The sequence below is a fragment of the Salmo salar genome, chromosome 05 (genome assembly GCF_965601325.2).
Source record: "Salmo salar chromosome 05, fSalSal1, whole genome shotgun sequence".
NCBI lineage: Eukaryota > Metazoa > Chordata > Actinopteri > Salmoniformes > Salmonidae > Salmo > Salmo salar.
Genome location: NC_138295.1, coordinates 79040719 through 79063795, shown reverse-complemented (window position 1 = coordinate 79063795; position 23077 = coordinate 79040719). Strand labels below are relative to the sequence as shown.

The 23077-nt window shown below is 39.3% G+C and overlaps 7 non-coding genes across 7 annotated transcripts; all 7 read right to left on the bottom strand.

The window, feature by feature from the left end:
* Positions 1-2209: 2209 nt before the first annotated feature.
* trnat-ugu (transfer RNA threonine (anticodon UGU)) lies at positions 2210-2282 on the bottom strand. The gene has a single exon. It is a non-coding gene; the product is annotated as a tRNA-Thr (tRNA).
* Positions 2283-3904: 1622 nt separating this feature from the next.
* Positions 3905-3977, bottom strand: trnat-ugu (transfer RNA threonine (anticodon UGU)). Its single transcript has one exon. It is a non-coding gene; the product is annotated as a tRNA-Thr (tRNA).
* Positions 3978-9360: 5383 nt separating this feature from the next.
* Positions 9361-9433, bottom strand: trnat-ugu (transfer RNA threonine (anticodon UGU)). The gene has a single exon. It is a non-coding gene; the product is annotated as a tRNA-Thr (tRNA).
* A 2574-nt stretch (positions 9434-12007) lies between these two features.
* On the bottom strand, positions 12008-12080 carry trnat-ugu (transfer RNA threonine (anticodon UGU)). Its single transcript has one exon. It is a non-coding gene; the product is annotated as a tRNA-Thr (tRNA).
* Positions 12081-13709: 1629 nt separating this feature from the next.
* On the bottom strand, positions 13710-13782 carry trnat-ugu (transfer RNA threonine (anticodon UGU)). Its single transcript has one exon. It is a non-coding gene; the product is annotated as a tRNA-Thr (tRNA).
* Positions 13783-16863: 3081 nt separating this feature from the next.
* trnat-ugu (transfer RNA threonine (anticodon UGU)) lies at positions 16864-16936 on the bottom strand. The gene has a single exon. It is a non-coding gene; the product is annotated as a tRNA-Ala (tRNA).
* A 3081-nt stretch (positions 16937-20017) lies between these two features.
* trnat-ugu (transfer RNA threonine (anticodon UGU)) lies at positions 20018-20090 on the bottom strand. Its single transcript has one exon. It is a non-coding gene; the product is annotated as a tRNA-Thr (tRNA).
* Between the last annotated feature and the right edge of the window lie 2987 nt (positions 20091-23077).

Sequence of the window (23077 nt, the reverse complement as noted above, 5' to 3'; positions counted from 1 at the left end):
AAGCAAAAGTTTAAGTTAATGATATTATTCCTTCAACATGCATCACTGGTTTTCATGACTTCTGCTACTCCTGTCTCTAGTTTCAGCTCTTTTTTAGTCATGATTGGCGTCCCAGGAAAGAATCGGCAAACGTGGAATCGTAGGGTCCCAGCTACCCAACGAATGTTTAATTTGTTCGATAAAGTCCTTCTTTATGTCCAAAAAAGTCAATTGAGTTGGCGCCATTGATTTCAGTAATCCACTCCTTCAACATGCATACAAAGGAATCCAAAATGCTACCGGTAAACTTCATCCAAACAAGTCAAACAATGTTTCTATTCAATCCACAGGTACCCGCAGGTATGTAAATAAACGATAATATTTCAGACGGAAAGAACGGTGTTCAATAGGAAAGGAAAATAACAAAGAGCACGCCCTCATTCAGGCGCACCAAAAGCCTACTTTCCTGTTGAGCTCCCTTGGAAAAAACGACTATTACTTGTTCGTTTTTCAAGAAACAAGCCTGAAACTCTGTATAAAGACTGTTGACATCTAGTGGAATCCATAGGTACTGCAATCTGGGAGGAATTGTTATATGTAGGCCCATAGACTTGCATTGGAAAGGCCTGTTACTTCCAAAAACAAAGGATTTCTGGATGGATTTTCCTCTGGGTTTTCGCCTGCCATATCAATTTTGTTATACTCACAGACATTATATTAACAGTTTAGAAACTTCAAAGTGTTTTCTATCAAATTCGACCAATTATATGCATTTCCTAGCTTCTGGGCCTGAGTAACAGGAGGGTTACTACGGGCAAGTCAGTCAGGCAGAAATTCAGGATACTGCCCCCTAGCCCTAAGAAGTGTTAATACTTTCTCAGAATTAGCCATTGTTTACTATACTGGACAAAAATATATACGCAACTCGCAACAATTGAAAAGTTTTTCCTGAGATACAGTTAATATAAGCAAAAGTTTAAGTTAATGATATTATTCCTTCAACATGCATCACTGGTTTTCATGACTTCTGCTACTCCTGTCTCTAGTTTCAGCTCTTTTTTAGTCATGATTGGCGTCCCAGGACAGAATCGGCAAACGTGGAATCGTAGGGTCCCAGCTACCCAACGAATGTTTAATTTGTTCGATAAAGTCCTTCTTTATGTCCAAAAAAGTCAATTGAGTTGGCGCCATTGATTTCAGTAATCCACTCCTTCAACATGCATACAAAGGAATCCAAAATGCTACCGGTAAACTTCATCCAAACAAGTCAAACAATGTTTCTATTCAATCCACAGGTACCCGCAGGTATGTAAATAAACGATAATATTTCAGACGGAAAGAACGGTGTTCAATAGGAAAGGAAAATAACAAAGAGCACGCCCTCATTCAGGCGCACCAAAAGCCTACTTTCCCGTTGAGCTCCCTTGGAAAAAACGACTATTACTTGTTCGTTTTTCAAGAAACAAGCCTGAAACTCTGTATAAAGACTGTTGACATCTAGTGGAATCCATAGGTACTACAATCTGGGAGGAATTGTTATATGTAGGCCCATGGACTTGCATTGGAAAGGCCTGTTACTTCCAAAAACAAAGGATTTCTGGATGGATTTTCCTCTGGGTTTTCGCCTGCCATATCAATTCTGTTGTACTCACAGACATTATTTTAACAGTTTAGAAACTTCAAAGTGTTTTCTATCAAATTCTACCAATTATATGCATTTCCTAGCTTCTGGGCCTGAGTAACAGGAAGTTTACTATGGGCAAGTCAGTCAGGCAGAAATTCAGGATACTGCCCCCTAGCCCTAAGAAGTTTTAATACTTTCTCAGAATTAGCCATTCTTTACTATACTGGACAAAAATATATACGCAACTCGCAACAATTGAAAAGTTTTTCCTGAGTTACAGTTAATATAAGCAAAAGTTTAAGTTAATGATATTATTCCTTCAACATGCATCACTGGTTTTCATGACTTCTGCTACTCCTGTCTCAGCTCTTTTTTAGTCATGATTGGTGGCCCAGGACAGAATCGGCAAACGTGGAATCGTATCCTCAGTTTGTTTGGCAATGTCTCTTAAAGTAGTAGTAGTACAGCAGATAATTATTTGTGCAGGGCAATATGGTCAGTTTGTTGTCACATTTTGAACTTTCTGCTGTATAGAGCGAGAGAAATGGTAAGTCCCACCCTGTGTAAAGTTTCAGATGAATGTCTCAGAGGGTGGAGTCAAAATCAAGGCCCCAGTGAGAATTGAACTCACGACCCCTGGTTTACAAGACCAGTGCTCTAACCACTGAGCTATGGAGCCATACACCTCTGTAAGAAGAATTGGAACGCTATAAAGAACACACCCATCAGAGAGTAAAAAAAGAGACACACCTAAGTAACCAAACATGCAGGTTACCCAGTCTGGCTCCTGCAGTAAAAGCAGATTCCTTGTCATCCTTTGTTATACATTTAATGACAAACTCTCCCAGGTCTATGTGACCCTCAGGCAGGACAGTAATACCCTCTTCCGACAACATCCGGTGAAATTGGAGAGCGCCAAATTCAAATGTCAACATCACAATATTAAACATTCATGAACATACAAGTGTCTTATATCATTTAAAAGCTTAACGTCTTGTTAATCCAACTGCGTTGTCAGATTTCAAAAAGGCTTTACGGCGAAAGCATACCATGTGATTATCTGAGGACAGCTCCCCACATCCAAATATTTTTTTCAACCAATACAGGCTTTACAAAATGGCAAATAGCGATTAAATAAATCACTTACCTTTGAAGATCTTCCTCTGCTTGCAATCGCAAGGGTCCCAGCTACGCAACGAATGTTTGATTTGTTCGATAAAGTCCTTCTTTATGTCCAAAAAAGTCAATTGAGTTGGCGCCATTGATTTCAGTAATCCACTCCTTCAACATGCATACAAAGGAATCCAAAATGCTACCGGTAAACTTCATCCAAACAAGACAAACAATGTTTCTATTCAATCCACAGGTACCCGCAGGTATGTAAATAAACGATAATATTTCAGACGGAAAGAACGGTGTTCAATAGGAAAGGAAAATAACAAAGAGCACGCCCTCATTCAGGCGCACCAAAAGCCTACTTTCCTGTTGAGCTCCCTTGGAAAAAACGACTATTACTTGTTCGTTTTTCAAGAAACAAGCCTGAAACTCTGTATAAAGACTGTTGACATCTAGTGGAATCCATAGGTACTGCAATCTGGGAGGAATTGTTATATGTAGGCCCATAGACTTGCATTGGAAAGGCCTGTTACTTCCAAAAACAAAGGATTTCTGGATGGATTTTCCTCTGGGTTTTCGCCTGCCATATCAATTCTGTTATACTCACAGACATTATTTTAACAGTTTAGAAACTTCAAAGTGTTTTCTATCAAATTCTACCAATTATATGCATTTCCTAGCTTCTGGGCCTGAGTAACAGGAAGTTTACTATGGGCAAGTCAGTCAGGCAGAAATTCAGGATACTGCCCCCTAGCCCTAAGAAGTTTTAATACTTTCTCAGAATTAGCCATTCTTTACTATACTGGACAAAAATATATACGCAACTCGCAACAATTGAAAAGTTTTTCCTGAGTTACAGTTAATATAAGCAAAAGTTTAAGTTAATGATATTATTCCTTCAACATGCATCACTGGTTTTCATGACTTCTGCTACTCCTGTCTCAGCTCTTTTTTAGTCATGATTGGTGGCCCAGGACAGAATCGGCAAACGTGGAATCGTATCCTCAGTTTGTTTGGCAATGTCTCTTAAAGTAGTAGTAGTACAGCAGATAATTATTTGTGCAGGGCAATATGGTCAGTTTGTTGTCACATTTTGAACTTTCTGCTGTATAGAGCGAGAGAAATGGTAAGTCCCACCCTGTGTAAAGTTTCAGATGAATGTCTCAGAGGGTGGAGTCAAAATCAAGGCCCCAGTGAGAATTGAACTCACGACCCCTGGTTTACAAGACCAGTGCTCTAACCACTGAGCTATGGAGCCATACACCTCTGTAAGAAGAATTGGAACGCTATAAAGAACACACCCATCAGAGAGTAAAAAAAGAGACACACCTAAGTAACCAAACATGCAGGTTACCCAGTCTGGCTCCTGCAGTAAAAGCAGATTCCTTGTCATCCTTTGTTATACATTTAATGACAAACTCTCCCAGGTCTATGTGACCCTCAGGCAGGACAGTAATACCCTCTTCCGACAACATCCGGTGAAATTGGAGAGCGCCAAATTCAAATGTCAACATCACAATATTAAACATTCATGAACATACAAGTGTCTTATATCATTTAAAAGCTTAACGTCTTGTTAATCCAACTGCGTTGTCAGATTTCAAAAAGGCTTTACGGCGAAAGCATACCATGTGATTATCTGAGGACAGCTCCCCACATCCAAATATTTTTTTCAACCAATACAGGCTTTACAAAATGGCAAATAGCGATTAAATAAATCACTTACCTTTGAAGATCTTCCTCTGCTTGCAATCGCAAGGGTCCCAGCTACGCAACGAATGTTTGATTTGTTCGATAAAGTCCTTCTTTATGTCCAAAAAAGTCAATTGAGTTGGCGCCATTGATTTCAGTAATCCACTCCTTCAACATGCATACAAAGGAATCCAAAATGCTACCGGTAAACTTCGTCCAAACAAGTCAAACAATGTTTCTATTCAATCCACAGGTACCCGCAGGTATGTAAATAAACGATAATATTTCAGACGGAAAGAACGGTGTTCAATAGGAAAGGAAAATAACAAAGAGCACGCCCTCATTCAGGCGCACCAAAAGCCTACTTTCCTGTTGAGCTCCCTTGGAAAAAACGACTATTACTTGTTCGTTTTTCAAGAAACAAGCCTGAAACTCTGTATAAAGACTGTTGACATCTAGTGGAATCCATAGGTACTGCAATCTGGGAGGAATTGTTATATGTAGGCCCATAGACTTGCATTGGAAAGGCCTGTTACTTCCAAAAACATAGGATTTCTGGATGGATTTTCCTCTGGGTTTTCGCCTGCCATATCAATTCTGTTATACTCACAGACATTATTTTAACAGTTTAGAAACTTCAAAGTGTTTTCTATCAAATTCTACCAATTATATGCATTTCCTAGCTTCTGGGCCTGAGTAACAGGAAGTTTACTATGGGCAAGTCAGTCAGGCAGAAATTCATGATACTGCCCCCTAGCCCTAAGAAGTTTTAATACTTTCTCAGAATTAGCCATTCTTTACTATACTGGACAAAAATATATATGCAACTCGCAACAATTGAAAAGTTTTTCCTGAGTTACAGTTAATATAAGCAAAAGTTTAAGTAAATGATATTATTCCTTCAACATGCATCACTGGTTTTCATGACTTCTGCTACTCCTGTCTCAGCTCTTTTTTAGTCATGATTGGCGGCCCAGGACAGAATCGGCAAACGTGGAATCGTAGGGTCCCAGCTACGCAACGAATGTTTGATTTGTTCGATAAAGTCCTTCTTTATGTCCAAAAAAGTCAATTGAGTTGGCGCCATTGATTTCAGTAATCCACTCCTTCAACATGCATACAAAGGAATCCAAAATGCTACCGGTAAACTTCATCCAAACAAGACAAACAATGTTTCTATTCAATCCACAGGTACCCGCAGGTATGTAAATAAACGATAATATTTCAGACGGAAAGAACGGTGTTCAATAGGAAAGGAAAATAACAAAGAGCACGCCCTCATTCAGGCGCACCAAAAGCCTACTTTCCTGTTGAGCTCCCTTGGAAAAAACGACTATTACTTGTTCGTTTTTCAAGAAACAAGCCTGAAACTCTGTATAAAGACTGTTGACATCTAGTGGAATCCATAGGTACTGCAATCTGGGAGGAATTGTTATATGTAGGCCCATAGACTTGCATTGGAAAGGCCTGTTACTTCCAAAAACAAAGGATTTCTGGATGGATTTTCCTCTGGGTTTTCGCCTGCCATATCAATTTTGTTATACTCACAGACATTATTTTAACAGTTTAGAAACTTCAAAGTGTTTTCTATCAAATTCTACCAATTATATGCATTTCCTAGCTTCTGGGCCTGAGTAACAGGAAGTTTACTATGGGCAAGTCAGTCAGGCAGAAATTCAGGATACTGCCCCCTAGCCCTAAGAAGTTTTAATACTTTCTCAGAATTAGCCATTCTTTACTATACTGGACAAAAATATACATGCAACTCGCAACAATTGAAAAGTTTTTCCTGAGATACAGTTAATATAAGCAAAAGTTTAAGTTAATGATATTATTCCTTCAACATGCATCACTGGTTTTCATGACTTCTGCTACTCCTGTCTCAGCTCTTTTTTAGTCATGATTGGCGGCCCAGGACAGAATCGGCAAACGTGGAATCGTAGGGTCCCAGCTACGCAACGAATGTTTGATTTGTTCGATAAAGTCCTTCTTTATGTCCAAAAAAGTCAATTGAGTTGGCGCCATTGATTTCAGTAATCCACTCCTTCAACATGCATACAAAGGAATCCAAAATGCTACCGGTAAACTTCATCCAAACAAGTCAAACAATGTTTCTATTCAATCCACAGGTACCCGCAGGTATGTAAATAAACGATAATATTTCAGACGGAAAGAACGGTGTTCAATAGGAAAGGAAAATAACAAAGAGCACGCCCTCATTCAGGCGCACCAAAAGCCTACTTTCCTGTTGAGCTCCCTTGGAAAAAACGACTATTACTTGTTCGTTTTTCAAGAAACAAGCCTGAAACTCTGTATAAAGACTGTTGACATCTAGTGGAATCCATAGGTACTGCAATCTGGGAGGAATTGTTATATGTAGGCCCATAGACTTGCATTGGAAAGGCCTGTTACTTCCAAAAACATAGGATTTCTGGATGGATTTTCCTCTGGGTTTTCGCCTGCCATATCAATTCTGTTATACTCACAGACATTATTTTAACAGTTTAGAAACTTCAAAGTGTTTTCTATCAAATTCTACCAATTATATGCATTTCCTAGCTTCTGGGCCTGAGTAACAGGAAGTTTACTATGGGCAAGTCAGTCAGGCAGAAATTCATGATACTGCCCCCTAGCCCTAAGAAGTTTTAATACTTTCTCAGAATTAGCCATTCTTTACTATACTGGACAAAAATATATATGCAACTCGCAACAATTGAAAAGTTTTTCCTGAGTTACAGTTAATATAAGCAAAAGTTTAAGTAAATGATATTATTCCTTCAACATGCATCACTGGTTTTCATGACTTCTGCTACTCCTGTCTCTAGTTTCAGCTCTTTTTTAGTCATGATTGGCGGCCCAGGACAGAATCGGCAAACGTGGAATCGTAGGGTCCCAGCTACGCAACGAATGTTTGATTTGTTCGATAAAGTCCTTCTTTATGTCCAAAAAAGTCAATTGAGTTGGCGCCATTGATTTCAGTAATCCACTCCTTCAACATGCATACAAAGGAATCCAAAATGCTACCGGTAAACTTCATCCAAACAAGACAAACAATGTTTCTATTCAATCCACAGGTACCCGCAGGTATGTAAATAAACGATAATATTTCAGACGGAAAGAACGGTGTTCAATAGGAAAGGAAAATAACAAAGAGCACGCCCTCATTCAGGCGCACCAAAAGCCTACTTTCCTGTTGAGCTCCCTTGGAAAAAACGACTATTACTTGTTCGTTTTTCAAGAAACAAGCCTGAAACTCTGTATAAAGACTGTTGACATCTAGTGGAATCCATAGGTACTGCAATCTGGGAGGAATTGTTATATGTAGGCCCATAGACTTGCATTGGAAAGGCCTGTTACTTCCAAAAACAAAGGATTTCTGGATGGATTTTCCTCTGGGTTTTCGCCTGCCATATCAATTTTGTTATACTCACAGACATTATTTTAACAGTTTAGAAACTTCAAAGTGTTTTCTATCAAATTCTACCAATTATATGCATTTCCTAGCTTCTGGGCCTGAGTAACAGGAAGTTTACTATGGGCAAGTCAGTCAGGCAGAAATTCAGGATACTGCCCCCTAGCCCTAAGAAGTTTTAATACTTTCTCAGAATTAGCCATTCTTTACTATACTGGACAAAAATATACATGCAACTCGCAACAATTGAAAAGTTTTTCCTGAGATACAGTTAATATAAGCAAAAGTTTAAGTTAATGATATTATTCCTTCAACATGCATCACTGGTTTTCATGACTTCTGCTACTCCTGTCTCAGCTCTTTTTTAGTCATGATTGGCGGCCCAGGACAGAATCGGCAAACGTGGAATCGTAGGGTCCCAGCTACGCAACGAATGTTTGATTTGTTCGATAAAGTCCTTCTTTATGTCCAAAAAAGTCAATTGAGTTGGCGCCATTGATTTCAGTAATCCACTCCTTCAACATGCATACAAAGGAATCCAAAATGCTACCGGTAAACTTCATCCAAACAAGTCAAACAATGTTTCTATTCAATCCACAGGTACCCGCAGGTATGTAAATAAACGATAATATTTCAGACGGAAAGAACGGTGTTCAATAGGAAAGGAAAATAACAAAGAGCACGCCCTCATTCACGCGCACCAAAAGCCTACTTTCCTGTTGAGCTCCCTTGGAAAAAATGACTATTACTTGTTCGTTTTTCAAGAAACAAGCCTGAAACTCTGTATAAAGACTGTTGACATCTAGTGGAATCCATAGGTACTGCAATCTGGGAGGAATTGTTATATGTAGGCCCATAGACTTGCATTGGAAAGGCCTGTTACTTCCAAAAACAAAGGATTTCTGGGTGGATTTTCCTCTGGGTTTTCGCCTGCCATATCAATTCTGTTATACTCACAGACATTATTTTAACAGTTTAGAAACTTCAAAGTGTTTTCTATCAAATTCTACCAATTATATGCATTTCCTAGCTTCTGGGCCTGAGTAACAGGAAGTTTACTATGGGCAAGTCAGTCAGGCAGAAATTCAGGATACTGCCCCCTAGCCCTAAGAAGTTTTAATACTTTCTCAGAATTAGCCATTCTTTACTATACTGGAGAAAAATATATATGCAACTCGCAACAATTGAAAAGTTTTTCCTGAGTTACAGTTAATATAAGCAAAAGTTTAAGTTAATGATATTATTCCTTCAACATGCATCACTGGTTTTCATGATTCTGCTACTCCTGTCTCAGCTCTTTTTTAGTCATGATTGGCGGCCCAGGACAGAATCGGCAAACGTGGAATGGTATCCTCAGTTTGTTTGGCAATGTCTCTTACAGTAGTAGTAGTAGTACAGCAGATAATTATTTGTGCAGGGCAATATGGTCAGTTTGTTGTCACATTTTGAACTTTCTGCTGTATAGAGCGAGAGAAATGGTAAGTCCCACCCTGTGTAAAGTTTCAGATGAATGTCTCAGAGGGTGGAGTCAAAATCAAGGCCCCAGTGAGAATTGAACTCACGAGCCCTGGTTTACAAGACCAGTGCTCTAACCACTGAGCTATGGAGCCATAGACCTCTGTAAGAAGAATAGGAACGCTATAAAGAACACACCCATCAGAGAGTAAAAAAAGAGACACACCTAAGTAACCAAATCTGCAGGTTACCCAGTCTGGCTCCTGCAGTAAAAGCAGATTCCTTGTCATCCTTTGTTATACATTTAATGACAAACTCTCCCAGGTCTATGTGACCCTCAGGCAGGACAGTAATACCCTCTTCCGACAACATCCGGTGAAATTGGAGAGCGCCAAATTCAAATGTCAACATCACAATATTAAACATTCATGAACATACAAGTGTCTTATATCATTTAAAAGCTTAACGTCTTGTTAATCCAACTGCGTTGTCAGATTTCAAAAAGGCTTTATGGCGAAAGCATACCATGTGATTATCTGAGGACAGCTCCCCACATCCAAATATTTTTTTCAACCAATACAGGCTTTACAAAATCGCAAATAGCGATTAAATAAATCACTTACCTTTGAAGATATTCCTCTGCTTGCAATCGCAAGGGTCCCACCTACGCAACGAATGTTTGATTTGTTCGATAAAGTCCTTCTTTATGTCCAAAAAAGTCAATTGAGTTGGCGCCATTGATTTCAGTAATCCACTCCTTCAACATGCATACAAAGGAATCCAAAATGCTACCGGTAAACTTCATCCAAACAAGTCAAACAATGTTTCTATTCAATCCACAGGTACCCGCAGGTATGTAAATAAACGATAATATTTCAGACGGAAAGAACGGTGTTCAATAGGAAAGGAAAATAACAAAGAGCACGCCCTCATTCACGCGCACCAAAAGCCTACTTTCCTGTTGAGCTCCCTTGGAAAAAACGACTATTACTTGTTCGTTTTTCAAGAAACAAGCCTGAAACTCTGTATAAAGACTGTTGACATCTAGTGGAATCCATAGGTACTGCAATCTGGGAGGAATTGTTATATGTAGGCCCATAGACTTGCATTGGAAAGGCCTGTTACTTCCAAAAACATAGGATTTCTGGATGGATTTTCCTCTGGGTTTTCGCCTGCCATATCAATTCTGTTATACTCACAGACATTATTTTAACAGTTTAGAAACTTCAAAGTGTTTTCTATCAAATTCTACCAATTATATGCATTTCCTAGCTTCTGGGCCTGAGTAACACGAAGTTTACTATGGGCAAGTCAGTCAGGCAGAAATTCAGGATACTGCCCCCTAGCCCTAAGAAGTTTTAATACTTTCTCAGAATTAGCCATTCTTTACTATACTGGACAAAAATATATACGCAACTCGCAACAATTGAAAAGTTTTTCCTGAGTTACAGTTAATATAAGCAAAAGTTTAAGTTAATGATATTATTCCTTCAACATGCATCACTGGTTTTCATGACTTCTGCTACTCCTGTCTCTAGTTTCACCTCTTTTTTAGTCATGATTGGCGGCCCAGGACAGAATCGGCAAACGTGGAATCGTAGGGTCCCAGCTACGCAACGAATGTTTGATTTGTTCGATAACGTCCTTTTTTATGTCCAAAAAAGTCAATTGAGTTGGCGCCATTGATTTCAGTAATCCACTCCTTCAACATGCATACAAAGGAATCCAAAATGCTACCGGTAAACTTCGTCCAAACAAGTCAAACAATGTTTCTATTCAATCCACAGGTACCCGCAGGTATGTAAATAAACGATAATATTTCAGACTGAAAGAACGGTGTTCAATAGGAAAGGAAAATAACAAAGAGCACGCCCTCATTCAGGCGCACCAAAAGCCTACTTTCCTGTTGAGCTCCCTTGGAAAAAACGACTATTACTTGTTCGTTTTTCAAGAAACAAGCCTGAAACTCTGTATAAAGACTGTTGACATCTAGTGGAATCCATAGGTACTGCAATCTGGGAGGAATTGTTATATGTAGGCCCATAGACTTGCATTGGAAAGGCCTGTTACTTCCAAAAACATAGGATTTCTGGATGGATTTTCCTCTGGGTTATCGCCTGCCATATCAATTCTGTTATACTCAAAGACATCATTTTAACAGTTTAGAAACTTCAAAGTGTTTTCTATCAAATTCTACCAATTATATGCATTTCCTAGCTTCTGGGCCTGAGTAACAGGAAGTTTACTATGGGCAAGTCAGTCAGGCAGAAATTCAGGATACTGCCCCCTAGCCCTAAGAAGTTTGAATACTTTCTCAGAATTAGCCATTCTTTACTATACTGGACAAAAATATATACGCAACTCGCAACAATTGAAAAGTTTTTCCTGAGTTACAGTTAATATAAGCAAAAGTTTAAGTTAATGATATTATTCCTTCAACATGCATCACTGGTTTTCATGACTTCTGCTACTCCTGTGTCTAGTTTCAGCTCTTTTTTAGTCATGATTGGCGGCCCAGGACAGAATCGGCAAACGTGGAATCGTATCCTCAGTTTGTTTGGCAATGTCTCTTACAGTAGTAGTAGGACAGCAGATAATTATTTGTGCAGGGCAATATGGTCAGTTTGTTGTCACATTTTGAACTTTCTGCTGTATAGAGCGAGAGAAATGGTAAGTCCCACCCTGTGTAAAGTTTCAGATGAATGTCTCAGAGGGTAGAGTCAAAATCGAGGCCGCAGTAAGAATTGAACTCACAACCCCTGGTTTACAAGACCAGTGCTCTAACCACTGAGCTATGGAGCCATACACCTCTGTAAGAAGAATTGGAACGCTATAAAGAACACACCCATCAGAGAGTAAAAAAAGAGACACACCTAAGTAACCAAACACGCAGGTTACCCAGTCTGGCTCCTGCAGTAAAAGCAGATTCCTTGTCATCCTTTGTTATACATTTAATGACAAACTCTCCCAGGTCTATGTGACCCTCAGGCAGGACAGTAATACCCTCTTCCGACAACATCCGGTGAAATTGGAAAGCGCCAAATTCAAATGTCAACATCACAATATTAAACATTCATGAACATACAAGTGTCTTATATCATTTAAAAGCTTAACGTCTTGTTAATCCAACTGCGTTGTCAGATTTCAAATAGGCTTTATGGCGAAAGCATACCATGTGATTATCTGAGGACAGCTCCCCACATCCAAATATTTTTTTCAACCAATACAGGATTTACAAAATCGCAAATAGCGATTAAATAAATCACTTACCTTTGAAGATCTTCCTCTGCTTGCAATCGCAAGGGTCCCAGCTACGCAACGAATGTTTGATTTGTTCGATAAAGTCCTTCTTTATGTCCAAAAAAGTCAATTGAGTTGGCGCCATTGATTTCAGTAATCCACTCCTTCAACATGCATACAAAGGAATCCAAAATGCTACCGGTAAACTTCCTCCAAACAAGTCAAACAATGTTTCTATTCAATCCACAGGTACCCGCAGGTATGTAAATAAACGATAATATTTCAGACGGAAAGAACGGTGTTCAATAGGAAAGGAAAATAACAAAGAGCACGCCCTCATTCACGCGCACCAAAAGCCTACTTTCCTGTTGAGCTCCCTTGGAAAAAACGACTATTACTTGTTCGTTTTTCAAGAAACAAGCCTGAAACTCTGTATAAAGACTGTTGACATCTAGTGGAATCCATAGGTACTGCAATCTGGAAGGAATTGTTATATGTAGGCCCATAGACTTGCATTGGAAAGGCCTGTTCCTTCCAAAAACAAAAGATTTCTGGATGGATTTTCCTCTGGGTTTTCGCCTGCCATATCAATTCTCTTATACTCACAGACATTATTTTAACAGTTTAGAAACTTCAAAGTGTTTTCTATCAAATTCTACCAATTATATGCATTTCCTAGCTTCTGGGCCTGAGTAACAGGAAGTTTACTATGGGCAAGTCAGTCAGGCAGAAATTCAGGATACTGCCCCCTAGCCATAAGAAGTTTGAATACTTTCTCAGAATTAGCCATTCTTTACTATACTGGACAAAAATATATACGCAACTCGCAACAATTGAAAAGTTTTTCCTGAGTTACAGTTAATATAAGCAAAAGTTTAAGTTAATGATATTATTCCTTCAACATGCATCACTGGTTTTCATGACTTCTGCTACTCCTGTGTCTAGTTTCAGCTCTTTTTTAGTCATGATTGGCGGCCCAGGACAGAATCGGCAAACGTGGAATCGTATCCTCAGTTAGTTTGGCAATGTCTCTTAGAGTAGTAGTAGTACAGCAGATAATTATTTGTGCAGGGCAATATGGTCAGTTTGTTGTCACATTTTGAACTTTCTGCTGTATAGAGAGAGAGAAATGGTAAGTCCCACCCTGTGTAAAGTTTCAGATGAATGTCTCAGAGGGTAGAGTCAAGATCAAGGCCCCAGTGAGAATTGAACTCACGACCCCTGGTTTACAAGACCAGTGCTCTAACCACTGAGCTATGGAGCCATACACCACTGTAAGAAGAATTGGAACGCTATAAAGAACACACCCATCAGAGAGTAAAAAAAGAGACACACCTAAGTAACCAAACATGCAGGTTACCCAGTCTGGCTCCTGCAGTAAAAGCAGATTCCTTGTCATCCTTTGTTATACATTTAATGACAAACTCTCCCAGGTCTATGTGACCCTCAGGCAGGACAGTAATACCCTCTTCCGACAACATCCGGTGAAATTGGAGAGCGCCAAATTCAAATGTCAACATCACAATATTAAACATTCATGAACATACAAGTGTCTTATATCATTTAAAAGCTTAACGTCTTGTTAATCCAACTGCGTTGTCAGATTTCAAAAAGGCTTTACGGCGAAAGCATACCAAGTGATTATCTGAGGACAGCTCCCCACATCCAAATATTTTTTTCAACCAATACAGGCTTTACAAAATCACAAATAGCGATTAAATAAATCACTTACCTTTGAAGATCTTCCTCTGCTTGCAATCGCAAGGGTCCCAGCTACGCAACGAATGTTTGATTTGTTCGATAAAGTCCTTCTTTATGTCCAAAAAAGTCAATTGAGTTGGCGCCATTGATTTCAGTAATCCACTCCTTCAACATGCATACAAAGTAATCCAAAATGCTACCGGTAAACTTCGTCCAAACAAGTCAAACAATGTTTCTCTTCAATCCACAGGTACCCGCAGGTATGTAAATAAACGATAATATTTCAGACGGAAAGAACGGTGTTCAATAGGAAAGGAAAATAACAAAGAGCACGCCCTCATTCACGCTCACCAAAAGCCTACTTTCCTGTTGAGCTCCCTTGGAAAAAACGACTATTACTTGTTCGTTTTTCAAGAAACAAGCCTGAAACTCTGTATAAAGACTGTTGACATCTAGTGGAATACATAGGTACTGCAATCTGGAAGGAATTTTTATATGTAGGCCCATAGACTTGCATTGGAAAGGCCTGTTACTTCCAAAAACAAAGGATTTCTGGGTGGATTTTCCTCTGCGTTTTCGCCTGCCATATCAATTCTCTTATACTCACAGACATTATTTTAACAGTTTAGAAACTTCAAAGTGTTTTCTATCAAATTCTACCAATTATATGCATTTCCTAGCTTCTGGGCCTGAGTAACAGGAAGTTTACTATGGGCAAGTCAGTCAGGCAGAAATTCAGGATACTGCCCCCTAGCCCTAAGAAGTTATAATACTTTCTCAGAATTAGCCATTCTTTACTATACTGGACAAAAATATATACGCAACTCGCAACAATTGAAAAGTTTTTCCTGAGTTAGAGTTAATATAAGCAAAAGTTTAACCTGTTATGGCTAGGGGGCAGTATTTTCACGGCTGGATAAAAAACGTACCCGATTTAATCTGATTATTACTCCTGCCCAGAAACTAGAATATGCATATAATTATTAGCTTTGGATAGAAAACACTCCAAAGTTTCTAAAACTGTTTGAATGGTGTCTGTGAGTATAACAGAACTCATTTGGCAGGCCAAAACCTGAGAAGATTCTGTACAGGAAGTACCCTGTCTGACCATTTCTTGGCCTTCTTTGTCATCTCTATCCATTACAAAGGATCTCTGCTGTTACGTGACACTTCCTACGGCTCCAATGGGCTCTCAGAGCCCGGGAAAAAGCTGAATGACGTAATTCAAAGCCCTGGCTGAAACACATTATTGCGTTTGTCAAGTGGCCGATCAGGGGACAGTGGGCTTAGGCGCATGCACTGGCCGCCCCCGTCTTTCTGTTTTTCCCTCTGTTTACCGAAATGCAGATTCCCGGTCGGAATATTATCGATTTTTTACGAGAAAAATGGCATAAAAATTGATTTTAAACAGCGGTTGACATGCTTCGAAGTACGGTAATGAAATATTTAGAAATCTTTTGTCACGAAATGCGCCATGCGCACGACCCTTATTTACCATTCGGATAGTGTCTAGAACGCACGAACAAAACGCCGCTGTTGGACATAACTATGGATTATTTTGGACCAAACCAACATTTGTTATTGAAGTAGAAGTCCTGGGAGTGCATTCTGATGAAGAACATCAAAGGTAATCAAACTTTTCTAATAGTAAATCTGATTTTGGTGAGTGCTAAACTTGGTGGGTGTCTAAATAGCTAGCCCTGTGATGCCGGGCTATCTACTGAGAATATTGTAAAATGTGCTTTCACCGAAAAGCTATTTTAAAATCGGACATATCGAGTGCATAGAGGAGTTCTGTATCTATAATTCTTTAAATAATTGTTATGTTTTTTGTGAACGTTTATCGTGAGTAATTTAGTAAATTCACCGGAGGTTTGCGGGGGGTATGCTAGTTCTGAACGTCACATGCTAATGTAAAAAAGCTGGTTTTTGATATAAATATGAACTTGATTGAACAAAACATGCATGCATTGTATAACATAATGTCCTAGGGTTGTCATCTGATGAAGATCATCAAAGGTTAGTGCTGCATTTAGCTGTGGTTTTGTTTTTTGTGACATTATATGCTAGCTTGAAAAATGGGTAGTCTGATTATTTCTGGCTGGGTACTCTGCTGACATAATCTAATGTTTTGCTTTCGCTGTAAAGCCTTTTTGAAATCGGACAGTGTGGTTAGATTAACGAGAGTCTTGTCTTTTAAATGCTGTAAAATAGTCATATGTTTGAAAAATGGACGTTTTCGGATTTTAGAGGAATTTGTATTTCGCGCCACGCCCATCATTGGATATTGGAGCAGGTGTTCCGCTAGCGGAACATCTAGATGTAAGAGGTTAAGTTAATGATATTATTCCTTCAACATGCATCACAGGTTTTCATGACTTCTGCTACTCCTGTCTCTAGTTTCAGCTCTTTTTTAGTCATGATTGGTGGCCCAGGACAGAATCGGCAAACGTGGAATCGTATCCTCAGTTTGTTTGGCAATGTCTCTTACAGTAGTAGTACAGCAGATAATTATTTGTACAGCGCAATATCGTCACTTTGTTGTCACATTTAGAACTTTCTGCTGTATAGAGTGAGAGAAATGGTAAGTCCCACCCTGTGTAAAGTTTCAGATGAATGTCTCAGAGGGTAGAGTCAAAAATCTAGGCACCAGTGAGAATTGAACTCACAACCCCTGGTTTGCTAGACCAGTGCTCTAACCACTGAGCTATGGAGCCATACACCTCTGTAAGAAGAATTGGAACTCTATAAAGAACACACCCATCAGAGAGTAAAAAAAGAGACACACCTAAGTAACCAAACATGCAGGTTACCCAGTCTGGCTCCTGCAGTAAAAGCAGATTCCTTGTCATCCTTTGTTATACATTTAATGACAAACTCTCCCAGGTCTATGTGACCCTCAGGCAGGACAGTAATACCCTCTTCCGACAACATCCGGTGAAATTGGAGAGCGCCAAATTCAAATGTCAACATCACAATATTAAACATTCATGAACATACAAGTGTCTTATATCATTTAAAAGCTTAACGTCTTGTTAATCCAACTGCGTTGTCAGATTTCAAAAAGGCTTTACGGCGAAAGCATACCATGTGATTATCTGAGGACAGCTCCCCACATCCAAATATTTTTTTCAACCAATACAGGCTTTACAAAATCGCAAATAGCGATTAAATAAATCACTTACCTTTTAAGATCTTCCTCTGCTTGCAATCGCAAGGGTCCTAGCTACGCAACGAATGTTTGATTTGTTCGATAAAGTCCTTCTTTATGTCCAAAAAAGTCAATTGAGTTGGCGCCATTGATTTCAGTAATCCACTCCTTCAACATGCATACAAAGGAATCCAAAATGCTACCGGTAAACTTCGTCCAAACAAGTCAAACAATGTTTCTCTTCAATCCACAGGTACCCGCAGGTATGTAAATAAACGATAATATTTCAGACGGAAAGAACGGTGTTCAATGAGAAAGGAAAATAACAAAGAGCACGCCCTCATTCACACGCACCAAAAGCCTACTTTCCTGTTGAGCTCCCTTGGAAAAAACGACTATTACTTGTTCGTTTTTCAAGAAACAAGCCTGAAACTCTGTATAAAGACTGTTGACATCTAGTGGAATACATAGGTACTGCAATCTGGGAGGAATTTTTATATGTAGGCCCATAGACTTGCATTGGAAAGGCCTGTTACTTCCAAAAACAAAGGATTTCTAGGTGGATTTTCCTCTGGGTTTTCGCCTGCCATATCAATTCTGTTATACTCACAGACATTATTTTAACAGTTTAGAATCTTCAAAGTGTTTTCTATCAAATTCTACCAATTATATGCATTTCCTAGCTTCTGGGCCTGTGTAACAGGAAGTTTACTATGGGCAAGTCAGTCAGGCAGAAATTCAGGATACTGCCCCCTAGCCCTAAGAAGTTTTAATACTTTCTCAGAATTAGCCATTCTTTACTATACTGGACAAAAATATATACGCAACTCGCAACAATTGAAAAGTTTTTCCTGAGTTACAGTTAATATAAGCAAAAGTTTAACCTGTTATGGCTAGTGGGCAGTATTTTCACGGCTGGATAAAAAACCTACCCGATTTAATCTGATTATTACTCCTGCCCAGAAACTAGAATATGCATATAATTATTAGCTTTGGATAGAAAACACTCCAAAGTTTCTAAAACTGTTTGAATGGTGTCTGTGAGTATAACAGAACTCATTTGGCAGGCCAAAACCTGAGAAGATTCTGTACAGGAAGTACCCTGTCTGACCATTTCTTGGCCTTCTTTGTCATCTCTATCCATTACAAAGGATCTCTGCTGTTACGTGACACTTCCTACGGCTCCAATGGGCTCTCAGAGCCCGGGAAAAAGCTGAATGACGTAATTCAAAGCCCTGGCTGAAACACATTATCGCGTTTGTCAAGTGGCCGATCAGGGGACAGTGGGCTTAGGCGCGTGCACTGGCCGCCCCCGTCTTTCTGTTTTTCCCTCTGTTTACCGAAACGCAGATTCCCGGTCGGAATATTATCGATTTTTTACGAGAAAAATGGCATAAAAATTGATTTTAAACAGCGGTTGACATGCTTCGAAGTACGGTAATGAAATATTTAGAAATCTTTTGTCACGAAATGCGCCATGCGCGTGACCCTTATTTACCATTCGGATAGTGTCTAGAACGCACGAACAAAACGCCGCTGTTGGACATAACTATGGATTATTTTGGACCAAACCAACATTTGTTATTGAAGTAGAAGTCCTGGGAGTGCATTCTGATGAAGAGCATCAAAGGTAATCAAACTTTTGTAATAGTAAATCTGATTTTGGTGAGTGCTAAACTTGGTGGGTGTCTAAATAGCTAGCCCTGTGATGCCGGGCTATCTACTGAGAATATTGTAAAATGGGCTTTCACCGAAAAGCTATTTTAAAATCGGACATATCGAGTGCATAGAGGAGTTCTGTATCTATAATTCTTTAAATAATTGTTATGTTTTTTGTGAACGTTTATCGTGAGTAATTTAGTAAATTCACCGGAGGTTTGCGGGGGGTATGCTAGTTCTGAACGTCACATGCTAATGTAAAAAAGCTGGTTTTTGATATAAATATGAACTTGATTGAACAAAACATGCATGCATTGTATAACATAATGTCCTAGGGTTGTCATCTGATGAAGATCATCAAAGGTTAGTGCTGCATTTAGTTGTGGTTTTGTTTTTTGTGACATTATATGCTAGCTTGAAAAATGGGTAGTCTGATTATTTCTGGCTGGGTACTCTGCTGACATAATCTAATGTTTTGCTTTCGCTGTAAAGCCTTTTTGAAATCGGACAGTGTGGTTAGATTAACGAGAGTCTTGTCTTTTAAATGCTGTAAAATTGTCATATGTTTGAAAAATGGAAGTTTTCGGATTTTAGAGGAATTTGTATTTCGCGCCACGCCCATCATTGGATATTGGAGCAGGTGTTCCGCTAGCGGAACATCTAGATGTAAGAGGTTAAGTTAATGATATTATTCCTTCAACATGCATCACTGGTTTTCATGACTTCTGCTACTCCTGTCTCTAGTTTCAGCTCTTTTTTAGTCATGATTGGTGGCCCAGGACAGAATCGGCAAACGTGGAATCGTATCCTCAGTTTGTTTGGCAATGTCTCTTACAGTAGTAGTACAGCAGATAATTATTTGTGCAGCGCAATATCGTCACTTTGTTGTCACATTTAGAACTTTCTGCTGCAAAGAGCGAGAGAAATGGTAAGTCCCACCCTGTGTAAAGTTTCAGAAGAATGTCTCAGAGGGTAGAGTCAAAAATCTAGGCCCCAGTGAGAATTGAACTCACGACCCCTGGTTTACTAGACCAGTGCTCTAACCACTGAGCTATGGAGCCATACACCTCTGTAAGAAGAATTGGAACTCTATAAAGAACACAGCCATCAGAGAGTAAAAAAAGAGACACACCTAAGTAACCAAACATGCAGGTTACCCAGTCTGGCTCCTGCAGTAAAAGCAGATTCCTTGTCATCCTTTGTTATACATTTAATGACAAACTCTCCCAGGTCTATGTGACCCTCAGGCAGGACAGTAATACCCTCCTCCGACAACATCCGGTGAAATTGGAGAGCGCCAAATTCAAATGTCAACATCACAATATTAAACATTCATGAACATACAAGTGTCTTATATCATTTAAAAGCTTAACGTCTTGTTAATCCAACTGCGTTGTCAGATTTCAAAAAGGCTTTACGGCGAAAGCATACCATGTGATTATCTGAGGACAGCTCCCCACATCCAAATATTTTTTTCAACCAATACAGGCTTTACAAAATCGCAAATAGCGATTAAATAAATCACTTACCTTTTAAGATCTTCCTCTGCTTGCAATCGCAAGGGTCCCAGCTACGCAACGAATGTTTGATTTGTTCGATAAAGTCCTTCTTTATGTCCAAAAAAGTCAATTGAGTTGGCGCCATTGATTTCAGTAATCCACTCCTTCAACATGCATACAAAGGAATCCAAAATGCTACCGGTAAACTTCGTCCAAACAAGTCAAACAATGTTTCTCTTCAATCCACAGGTACCCGCAGGTATGTAAATAAACGATAATATTTCAGACGGAAAGAACGGTGTTCAATGAGAAAGGAAAATAACAAAGAGCACGCCCTCATTCACACGCACCAAAAGCCTACTTTCCTGTTGAGCTCCCTTGGAAAAAACGACTATTACTTGTTCGTTTTTCAAGAAACAAGCCTGAAACTCTGTATAAAGACTGTTGACATCTAGTGGAATACATAGGTACTGCAATCTGGGAGGAATTTTTATATGTAGGCCCATAGACTTGCATTGGAAAGGCCTGTTACTTCCAAAAACAAAGGATTTCTGGGTGGATTTTCCTCTGGGTTTTCGCCTGCCATATCAATTCTGTTATACTCACAGACATTATTTTAACAGTTTAGAAACTTCAAAGTGTTTTCTATCAAATTCTACCAATTATATGCATTTCCTAGCTTCTGGGCCTGTGTAACAGGAAGTTTACTATGGGCAAGTCAGTCAGGCAGAAATTCAGGATACTGCCCCCTAGCCCTAAGAAGTTTTAATACTTTCTCAGAATTAGCCATTCTTTACTATACTGGACAAAAATATATACGCAACTCGCAACAATTGAAAAGTTTTTCCTGAGTTACAGTTAATATAAGCAAAAGTTTAACCTGTTATGGCTAGTGGGCAGTATTTTCACGGCTGGATAAAAAACCTACCCGATTTAATCTGATTATTACTCCTGCCCAGAAACTAGAATATGCATATAATTATTAGCTTTGGATAGAAAACACTCCAAAGTTTCTAAAACTGTTTGAATGGTGTCTGTGAGTATAACAGAACTCATTTGGCAGGCCAAAACCTGAGAAGATTCTGTACAGGAAGTACCCTGTCTGACCATTTCTTGGCCTTCTTTGTCATCTCTATCCATTACAAAGGATCTCTGCTGTTACGTGACACTTCCTACGGCTCCAATGGGCTCTCAGAGCCCGGGAAAAAGCTGAATGACGTAATTCAAAGCCCTGGCTGAAACACATTATCGCGTTTGTCAAGTGGCCGATCAGGGGACAGTGGGCTTAGGCGCGTGCACTGGCCGCCCCCGTCTTTCTGTTTTTCCCTCTGTTTACCGAAACGCAGATTCCCGGTCGGAATATTATCGATTTTTTACGAGAAAAATGGCATAAAAATTGATTTTAAACAGCGGTTGACATGCTTCGAAGTACGGTAATGAAATATTTAGAAATCTTTTGTCACGAAATGCGCCATGCGCGTGACCCTTATTTACCATTCGGATAGTGTCTAGAACGCACGAACAAAACGCCGCTGTTGGACATAACTATGGATTATTTTGGACCAAACCAACATTTGTTATTGAAGTAGAAGTCCTGGGAGTGCATTCTGATGAAGAGCATCAAAGGTAATCAAACTTTTGTAATAGTAAATCTGATTTTGGTGAGTGCTAAACTTGGTGGGTGTCTAAATAGCTAGCCCTGTGATGCCGGGCTATCTACTGAGAATATTGTAAAATGGGCTTTCACCGAAAAGCTATTTTAAAATCGGACATATCGAGTGCATAGAGGAGTTCTGTATCTATAATTCTTTAAATAATTGTTATGTTTTTTGTGAACGTTTATCGTGAGTAATTTAGTAAATTCACCGGAGGTTTGCGGGGGGTATGCTAGTTCTGAACGTCACATGCTAATGTAAAAAAGCTGGTTTTTGATATAAATATGAACTTGATTGAACAAAACATGCATGCATTGTATAACATAATGTCCTAGGGTTGTCATCTGATGAAGATCATCAAAGGTTAGTGCTGCATTTAGTTGTGGTTTTGTTTTTTGTGACATTATATGCTAGCTTGAAAAATGGGTAGTCTGATTATTTCTGGCTGGGTACTCTGCTGACATAATCTAATGTTTTGCTTTCGCTGTAAAGCCTTTTTGAAATCGGACAGTGTGGTTAGATTAACGAGAGTCTTGTCTTTTAAATGCTGTAAAATTGTCATATGTTTGAAAAATGGAAGTTTTCGGATTTTAGAGGAATTTGTATTTCGCGCCACGCCCATCATTGGATATTGGAGCAGGTGTTCCGCTAGCGGAACATCTAGATGTAAGAGGTTAAGTTAATGATATTATTCCTTCAACATGCATCACTGGTTTTCATGACTTCTGCTACTCCTGTCTCTAGTTTCAGCTCTTTTTTAGTCATGATTGGTGGCCCAGGACAGAATCGGCAAACGTGGAATCGTATCCTCAGTTTGTTTGGCAATGTCTCTTACAGTAGTAGTACAGCAGATAATTATTTGTGCAGCGCAATATCGTCACTTTGTTGTCACAT